This window comes from Chrysochloris asiatica, unplaced genomic scaffold (genome assembly GCF_000296735.1).
Source record: "Chrysochloris asiatica unplaced genomic scaffold, ChrAsi1.0 scaffold00353, whole genome shotgun sequence".
Classification (NCBI taxonomy): Eukaryota; Metazoa; Chordata; class Mammalia; order Afrosoricida; family Chrysochloridae; genus Chrysochloris; species Chrysochloris asiatica.
Window position 1 is genome coordinate 1,703,984 of NW_006408871.1, and position 9,442 is coordinate 1,713,425.

Below are 9,442 nucleotides of genomic sequence, written 5' to 3' on the forward strand. Positions count from 1 at the left end.
TAAGGATGTTTAACAGTATAGAGGTCAAGAAACCAATTAAGTAACTTCACGTTAATCCAAGAGAGAAGCCATAGAGGCCTAAAAAAAGGCATTGACCATGGAAATGAAAGAGAATGAGTGGATTGAATTTAGATATACAGGAAGAAAGAGGGCATTACTTCCTACAGAAGAAAATTTGCTTGTTTGGTATTAGAGATTGAGGAGACATTGCTTATAAAAAGTGATAGGCTGAAGGTAGACATAAAGAGAGGGAATTGTGGAAGCACAAGACTTTGGAGCTATGTTAATTTATAGAGCAGATCCTTGGACGTGAGGAGAATTGTCCATCTCCTGAACTAGGAGAGAAGGAAGTAAAGATGGACAAATTGCACAAATAAGAAAATGTTTGTTGGGACACAGGAGATGAATGGTTTTACTGGTAAAGTTCTGCTGTTTCCTTCATGATATGAAAGTAAGGCATTTATTGAATGCTGGGGTGGTGGAAAAGTAGGTTAGGAGCTTAAGGAGATTGGTGGAAGTTTGAAATGACTATTTTGAAGTTTAGAGACCTGTAGGATTGTTTTGAGGACCCAGCTCAAATTAAAATGAATTTACACTAGAACGAAATCATGTGGATGTGTGTTTTTTGTTGTTGTTGCTTTCTTTTTCCTCTCATATAGCATTAGCAGTAAGAGTGCCTGAGTTCAAAAGGTATGGTTGTGTTGTGTTCAAGATGGAGATTTGAAGAATAGGGAATATAGTGCCCATAAATGAGTGCATGCATTTAGAATGGTGATGACAGTTGCCAGAGAGTTACTAAAGTTATGGACTAAGTCTGTTGTAAGCCTTACAATGAAATTTTGTAGAAAAAAAACAGTGTTAAAACCCATTACTAGATAAGATCTGTGTAGAGCAACAGAAAACTTTTTTTTCATAAGAAGGTTCATAAAAACTTTCTTATATTAGATGTTTCTTATAAAAATCAATCCTTATAAATACATAATTTCCTTAATATTTATGTATATCGATCCTTTTTTAAAATAGCAGTTAGTTCCTAGTTTGGTCATCGAACTCATCCTTTATCATTTTATCAAAGCATACAGATTTCCTGACATTTATAACCATCTAACATGAAAGCTTTCCAACATGCCTTGCTAAAGTGTAATTATATTTGTATTTTGAAGCCAACTTTTCTTCAGTTAGAAGAATGGTGGCTAAAATCGTTCCTTGAAGAATTTTTAAATGGATGGTTCCATGATGTGTGTCTTTGTTTGGATTTTTGTTATAGTGAAGGGAAAAGGCCCCATAGCAAAGAAGCATTTCCATTTGCCAAGTACAACGTTAATGTTATTTTATTTTTCAAGTATGTCGGTTTTCTCAAAGCATTGCAAAGCAGTCTTAAATTTTAGGTTGTAGTTGCTATATAAAGTAAATTAGTGAATTTTTATTTTTGAGTCTAACAACTCATTTCCTTTTGTCATTTTGGTTAGTCACATCCTATCTTTTGACTTCTGCCCCCACAAGAATCTCAGCTGGAAAAGATGCCCACCCTGTTCTGACATACTTTTCTTTCTCTGGCCATCCTTCTTCACCCTGATCACCACTGATTATACACATCTCTCACAGACGCTCCAGAGAATACTGTGGAACAAAGCTCAAAATTATAAAAAGACAGGCTTACTAGTCAGATAGAGAATGGTGGAACCTAGAAGACTATGGCCCTTGGTCACCCTTCAGGTCTGGAACTGACATCTTTTGTTACCTTGGATCAGATTTCTCTCCCTCTGTTCCACTTGTGTTACTATGTCCTCTGTAAAGCACAACATAAGAGGACAGTCTTAAAAGGTCACACCTTTTAAACCCAGTGGCAGTGACAGTTAACACTTGGCAGTTAACCCAAAAGTTGGCTATTTGAATCTACCTGCTTCTGAAGGTAGTGGTTACAATCGGGCTGCGAACCTTAAGGTCAGTGATTTGAAACTACCAGCTGCTCCACGGGAGAAAGATGAGGCTTTCTACTCCCGTAATGATTTACACCCTCAGAAACCCTGTACAGGGTCGCTATGGGTCGGAACCGACTAGACGGCACTTAACAACAACAAAAACAACTTCTGAAGAAGGGCCTGGTGATCTGCTTCCAAAAGGTTGAAGCAGTTGCACACTTGATGGAGCACAGGTCTATCCGGATACATGTGTGGTCGCCATGAATGGAATTGGCTGCCAGGGAATTTATGTGGTTTTTTTGTTGTATCGTGTCATAGTCTATACCCAGAATTTCCACAAATTCTAATAGTTTCACACATTTCTTGGTAACACCACCAAAAACTCCCAGATGAAAGAACCCTCTGGCCACCAAGCCATTCAATTTATCAGATCTCTTAAAGAATTTTGTATATTTTATTTGTACATTTGAAATTATTTTAAATGTTTTACAAAGAAAATCTGCCTTCTACACTACCAGAGGTAGATAGTAATAAATTGTTATTGTTTAGTGTTATCAAAAGGAGCTCTGGTAGCGTAGTGTTTACGAATAAGGCTGCGAATCACAAGGTCAGCAGTTCGAAACTACCAACTGCTCCGCGGGAGAAAGATGAGGCTTTCTGCTCCCGTAAAGATTTACAGCCTTGGAAACCCTGTTCAGAGTCGCTATGGGTCGGAACCAACTCGATGGCACTTAACAACAACAACAGTGTCATCAAGTTGATTCCTGTTCCTAGCGAACCTGTATAGAGTTTCCGAGGATCAGCTTGTGGGCTTAAACTGCCAACCTTGCAGTTAACAGTCCAGTGCTTACCCTACAGTGCCACAATCTGCTACATATAAGCAAAAGTGATTTATCACTATAAACACTCACTCCTTTCCAATAAAAAGAAATATCTAGATTTTTTTTTTTCTTGGAAAATTTTAATCAAGAAAGATTTATTTCACGCATTGAGTAAGGGTAGGGTTACACAGCTGATTATTGTAATTACTGTCAATGAACTGTATATTTGTAAAAAGTTGAGTTGGCAAAAGTTGTGTGATAGATACATTTAGATATTATTTACAATAACCAAAAACAAAACAAAACAAAAATAGCTGAATCTACTTATGTGCAGACAAATGACTCATAGGATTTAGTTTCTTGGCTTGGCGGTTTAGGGTCATGGTTTCATGAGGCATCCCAGTATCCCACTTGGTTATCGTAATAGTGTGCTTAATGTTTGTTCGACCACCTAAATTTTACAAATTCAGGTGACCTCTGACTTCATTGTGCCGGCCATAACTGAACCAGTTAAAAGCCCAGATTCTCATGGACTCCAGACTTTGTGGAGCCATGAAAACTGAATGAACCCCTGAAGCTATTACCCTAGATATTCTTTGACCCTTAAACCAAAAATAGCCCTTGAAGTCTTTTTAAAACCAAACAATAGTTTTAACTAGTAAAAAATGTCTTGAGCATTATGCTATTTTAAGAATTGTCTACATAAGATCAACCCCAACTCATCTGTCAGTTTATTGTACTGTGGTGGCTTGTGTGTTGCTGTGATGCTGGAAGCTATGCCACTGGTATTTTAAATACTAGCAGGGTCATACATGGTGGAAACGTTTCAGTGCAGCTTCCAGACTGAGACATGCTAGGAAGAAGGAGAGGTGGGCTATCTATTAATGTTTACTCACTGAATTACTTATGAATAGCAGCATGACATTGTCAGATACAGTGCCAGAAGATGACTCCTTCACGGTGGAAGGTACTCTTGGTACAACAGGGAAGAATGGCCTCTTCAAAGTAAAATTGACCATAATGTCTTAAAAGGAGTAAGGCTTTGGGGGCTTTCATTTGTTGATGAGGCACAACTCAAAGTTAGATGCAACAGCTGCAAATATCCCTTAATAATCAGAACATAGAATATACAAAGTACAAATCTAGGAAAACTAGACATTGTCAAAAATGAAATGGAACGCATAAAGATTGATATCCTAGGCATTAGTGAGCTGAAATAGACTGGTATTGGCCATTTTGAATGTGACAGTGACATGGTTTACTGTGCTAGGAATGACAAATTGAAGCAGTATTATGTTGCATTCATCAAAAAGAACATTTCAAGATCAATCCTGTATTATTGCACTGTCTGTGATAGAATAATATCCACATACCTATAAGGAAGACCAGTTAATATCACTGTTGCTCAAATTTACCAACCAACCACTAAAACCAGTGATGATGAAATTGGAAAAATTTTCCCAACTTCTTCAGTCTGAAAATGATCAGACATGCAGTCAAGATGTATTGATAATTACTGGTGATTGGAATGTCAAGGTTGGAAACAAAGAAGAATCAGTAGTTGGAAAATATGGCCTTGGTGATAGAAACAATACTGGAGATAGCATGATAGAATTTGCAAGACCAATGACTTATTCATTTCCTCATATCTTTTTATGAACAAAATAATTGTAACTGTATATATACATTGTTGTTGTTGTTGTTGTCAGATGCCATCGAGTCGGAACCAACTCATAGTGACCCCATGCACAGCAGAACGAAACAATGCTCGATCCTGGGCCAACCTCACCACCGCTGCCACCCCCGAGTCCATCAATGATGCCACCTGGCCGATCCATCTCGTTGGAGGTCTTCCTCTTTTTCTCTGACCCTCCACCCTACCCAGAATGACATCCTTCTCCAACGATTGTTTCCTCCGGACTACATGTCCAAAGTAGGAGAGACGAAGCTTAGCCATCCTGGCCTCCAAGGAGCACTCTGGCTGCACTTCTTCCAAAACAGATCTATTGGTTCTTTTGGCAGTCCATGGCACCCTCAGTATTCTCCTCCAACACCACAACTCAAAGGCATCAATTCTTCTACGATCCTCTTTATTCACTGTCCAGCTTTCGCATCCATATGAGGCTATTGAAAACACAATGGCCTGGGTCAGGCGCACCCTAGTCCTCAAGCTGACATCTCTGCTCTTCAATACTTTAAAAAGTTCCTGTGCAGCAGATTTGCCCAGTGCAATACGTCGTCTGATCTCTTGACTGCTACTTCCGCGAGTGTTGATAGTTGATCCAAGAAGAATGAAGTCCTTGACAACTTCAATCCTTTCTCCATTGATAAGAATGTTGTTTATTGGTCCAGTGGTGAGGATTTTTGTTTTCTTGACATTGAGATGTAATCCATATCAAAGGCTGTGCTCTTTAATCTTCATAAGTAAATGTTTCAAGTCCTCTTCACTTTCAGCGATCAAGGTTGTATCATCTGCATATCGCAGGTTGTTAATGAGTCTTCCTCCAATCCTGATGCCACGTTTTTCCTCATAGAACCCAGCTTCTCGTATTATTTGCTCAGCATACAGGTTGAATAAGTATGGTGAAAGAATACAACCCTGTCTCACACCTTTCCCAATTTTAAAACTTTCAGTGTTCCCATGTTCTGTTCGAACAACTGCTTCTTGGTCTAGGTACAGATTTCTTAGAAGTACAATTAAGTGTTCTGGAATACTCATACTTCTCAATGTTGTCCATAGCTTGTCATCACTAAATGGAATACACGGAATCAAATTGACTACAACCATGAGAAGAGACAGTGGAAAAGTTCAATATCATCAGCAGTCAAGAAATCAAACAACATATTGCATTAGGCAAATCTGCTGCAAAAGACCTTTTTATAGTGTTTGAAGAGCAACGATGTCAGCTTGAGGACTAAGGTGTGCCTGACCCAAGCCATGGTATTTTCAGTAACCTCATACGCATGCGAAAGCTGGACAGTGAATAAGGAGGACCATAGAAGAATTGATGCACTTGAATTATGGCGTTGGAGGAGAATATTGAAAGTGTCGTGGGCTGCCAAAAGAACCAACAGATCTGTGTTGGAAGAAGTGTAGCCAGAGTGCTTCTTGGAGGCCAGGATAGCTACACTTGGTCTCTCAAACTTTAGACATATTGTCAGGAGGGACCAGTCGCTGGAGAAAGATATCATGTTTGGTAGGGTGGAGGGTCAGAGAAAAAGAGAAAGAACCCCAGCGAGATGGATTGACAAAGTGGCAGCATCAGTAGGCTCAAGCGTGGCAACAGTAGTGAGGTTGGCCTAGTATCGGGCAGTGTTTAGTTCTGCTGTGCATAATAAGTTGGTACCGACTTGATGGCACCTAACAACAGTGACAACAATGTGCAAAATATTAAATGATGCAGAAAGCATCAAAAGAAGATTGAAGGAATACACAGTCACAATGCCAAAAACAAATGATCGATGTTCAGCCATTTCAAGAGGTAGCATATGATCAAGAACCAATTGTACTGAAGAAAGAATTTCAGACTACACTGAAGGCATAGGAGAAAAACAAGGCTCCAGGAATTGATGGAATACAAATTGAAATGTTTCAACAAGCTGATGAAGCACACAGGAGGTGAGGTACTCATTCATCAATGCCAAGAAATATAGAAGACCTGACCAGTTGATTAGAAGACATCCATATTCGTATCCATTCCAAACAGTGATGATACAACCAAATGCGGAAATCATTGAACAATATCATTAACAACTCAGGCAAGCAAAGTTTTGCTGAAGATAATTCAAAAACGGTTGCAACAATACGTCAACAGAGAACTGTCAAAAATTCAAGCCAGATTCAGAAAAGTATGTGCAACGAGAGATTTTACTGCTGGCATCTAATGGATCTTGTCTAAGGCAAAGAATACCAGAAAGGTGTTTGTTTACCTGTTCATTATTGACTGTGCAAAGGCTTTAAAAAAAAAAACAAAAAACTTTTTATTGTAAATTGAGTGAAAGTTTACAGAGTACATCATCAGTTTTACATTCAGTATATCATGCACTTTGTTTCAACTCATGATTTCAATCCTCTCCATGGAACAACAGTTGGCTCACTTTCTCCCTGTGTTTCTCATTTCCATTCCACCTTCCTTCCCCTCCATTCCTAACTTTGTCCTTAGGTCAATGTTGCCCTTTGATCTTGAATGTTTGACCATTCCATTATGTTGTTGTTAAGTGCCATGGAGTTCGTTCCAACTCATAGTGACCCTGCACAGGGTTTCCAAGCTGTAATTCTTTACGGGAGCAGAACGCCTCATCTTTCTCCCACGGAACCCCTGGTAGTTTCAAACTGCCGACCTTCATTCAGGTTAGCAGCCCGATTTGTAACCACTATGCTACCAGAGCCCTTATTCCATTATGAGCACACCTTATTAGTGGTTTTGTTCCTGCTTTACCTATCTACTGCTTAGCTGAAAATTGGGCTATATGTGTTCCATTCCAGACCTGAAGGGTGCCAGGGACCGTAGTCTTACATTCCTCCAGTCTCTTTTCTAATCAGTATTGTTAAGTGCTGTGGAGTCAGTTCCAACACTTAACAACCCTGTAAAGGATCTCCAAAGACCGACTGGTGGGTTTGAACTGCCACCTTGCTGTTCAAATCAGACTTAACCATCCAGGGTTTATCCTATAGCACCACACCAGGATAGACATCAGTTTTACATTCAACAAATCATACACTTTGTTTCAACTCAATGATTGCAGTCTCCAGTTAGCCTGATCTTTTTATATAATTGGGGTTTTGTTCCACATTTTCTCCCACTCTATCCAAGACCTCCTAATGTGATCCCTTTCAGAGCAGTTGATAGTGGTAGCCAGACACCATCTAGTTCTTCTGGTTTTAGAGTGATAATGACTAATCTTCACATGTTCCGTTGTTCTATTGTACTAGTTGATCCCAAACAGCTGTCATCATTCTTCTTTCTTCCAAGAAACCAATAGTTGTACCTTAGATGGCCGCTCATGTGCTTTTTTTTTTTTAAGTTTCAAATGTACTTTATTTCTTCAATAATGTCATATTTTAATGGGTACGTGGTGCTTTTACTTGGCATCAATTACAATTTCATTGTGAAACAATTCAGTATTTTTCAACAGCTGCTTTGATTACTAATCTCTCCATTCCTTGGGGTGACTCAGCCAACAGGAGACAGGTTCCATTTTAGTCCAATTTGTGTTGCTGTATATGTCCAAACAGCAACACAGAAAGTAGCTCCACTAGCTAATACAGCATTACCATATTTGTCATAGAAATCAGGTGCACATTTCTGATGGCCATGCCTTGCCATTGTTTGCTGAATGCTTCAGACTTGAAGACGACTTAGTGCATTTTTGGCCAAGGGAAACATCGTGAAGAAATAAACAGAACTGCGGTAATTACAGTAGGTGGATAGAGACAATTCGCATCCAGTACCCTTGCAAGGAACCCTGAAAAACAGACTCATGAGCTTTTAAGATCCCAGCCACTCTTACCAAGGTAGGATGTAGACTATTGCCTTTATGTGGACTTGCTATGCCAATTAACCATGGTGCCCCCTGAGACTATGGTACCAAGCCCCCAGGCCCAGCAACTCATTGCCTTTAGATGTTTGGTAATATTTAAGATGTTTTCCTCATTTTTTGTAAAGGCTTTTCACTGTATGGTGGTGGTTATGTGCCGTGGAGTCGGTTCCAACTCACCCTGTACAGGGTTTCTGAGGCTGTAAATCTTTACGGGAGCAGAAAGCCTCATCTTTCTCCTGTGGAACAGCTGGTAGTTTCTAACTTCTGACTTTGCGGTTCTCAGCCCAATTCGTAACCACTACGCTATACAACATGATAAACTATGGATAGCGTTGCAAAGAGTGAGTAATCTAGAACACTTTATTGTTCTCATGAGTAACCTGTATATAGACCAAGAGGCAGTTGTTCCAACAAAACACGGGGATACTGAATGTTCTAAGATCAGGAAAGGTGTGTGCCAAAACTATATTATTTCACCATGTTTTTCAGTCTGTATTCTGAACAAATAATCCCAGAAGTTGGATTATATGAAGAACATAGCATCAGGATTGGAGGAAGATTCATTAACAGCCTACAATAGGAAGATGATTCAACCTTGTTTGTTGAAAGTGAAGAGGGCTTAAAATACTGATGAAGATCAAAGACCAAAACCTTCAGTATGGATTACACCTCAGGGTAAAGAAAATGCAAATCTTTGCAACTGAATCAATAAAGATTGAACACAACTAAAGAAAAGATTGAAGTTGTCAAGCTTCATTTTGCTTGGTTCAACCATCGGTATTCATGGAAGTAGCAGTGAAGAAATTAAAACGACATATTACATTAGGCAAATTTGCTTCACAAGACCTCTGTACTCTTTAGAGTGTTAAAGAGTAAAGATATTAGTTTGAAAACTAAGGTGTTCCTACCCGAAGTCATGGTGTTTTCAATTGTCTCAGATGCATATGAAAGTTGGACTATGAATATGGAAGGTTGTTGAAGATTCAGTTCATTTGAATTATGGGGCTGGAAAAGAATATTAAAAATACAATAAACTTCCAGAAGAAAAAACAAATCTGTGTTGGAAGAAGTACAGCCAGAATGCTCCTCAGAAGCCAGGATGGAAAGACTTCGATTTTCATATTTTGGATAGTTTTTCAGGAGGGACCAATCCCTGGA

General features: G+C 39.2%; 1 protein-coding gene and 1 pseudogene across 1 annotated transcript in view; one reads left to right on the forward strand and one right to left on the reverse strand.

Moving 5' to 3' along the window:
- INTU (inturned planar cell polarity protein) overlaps positions 1-9,442 on the forward strand; it is a 156,178-nt gene that overhangs the window by 51,266 nt on the left and 95,470 nt on the right. The gene's annotated exons all lie outside the window — the stretch shown is intronic.
- On the reverse strand, positions 7,873-8,130 carry LOC102817483 (annotated as a pseudogene).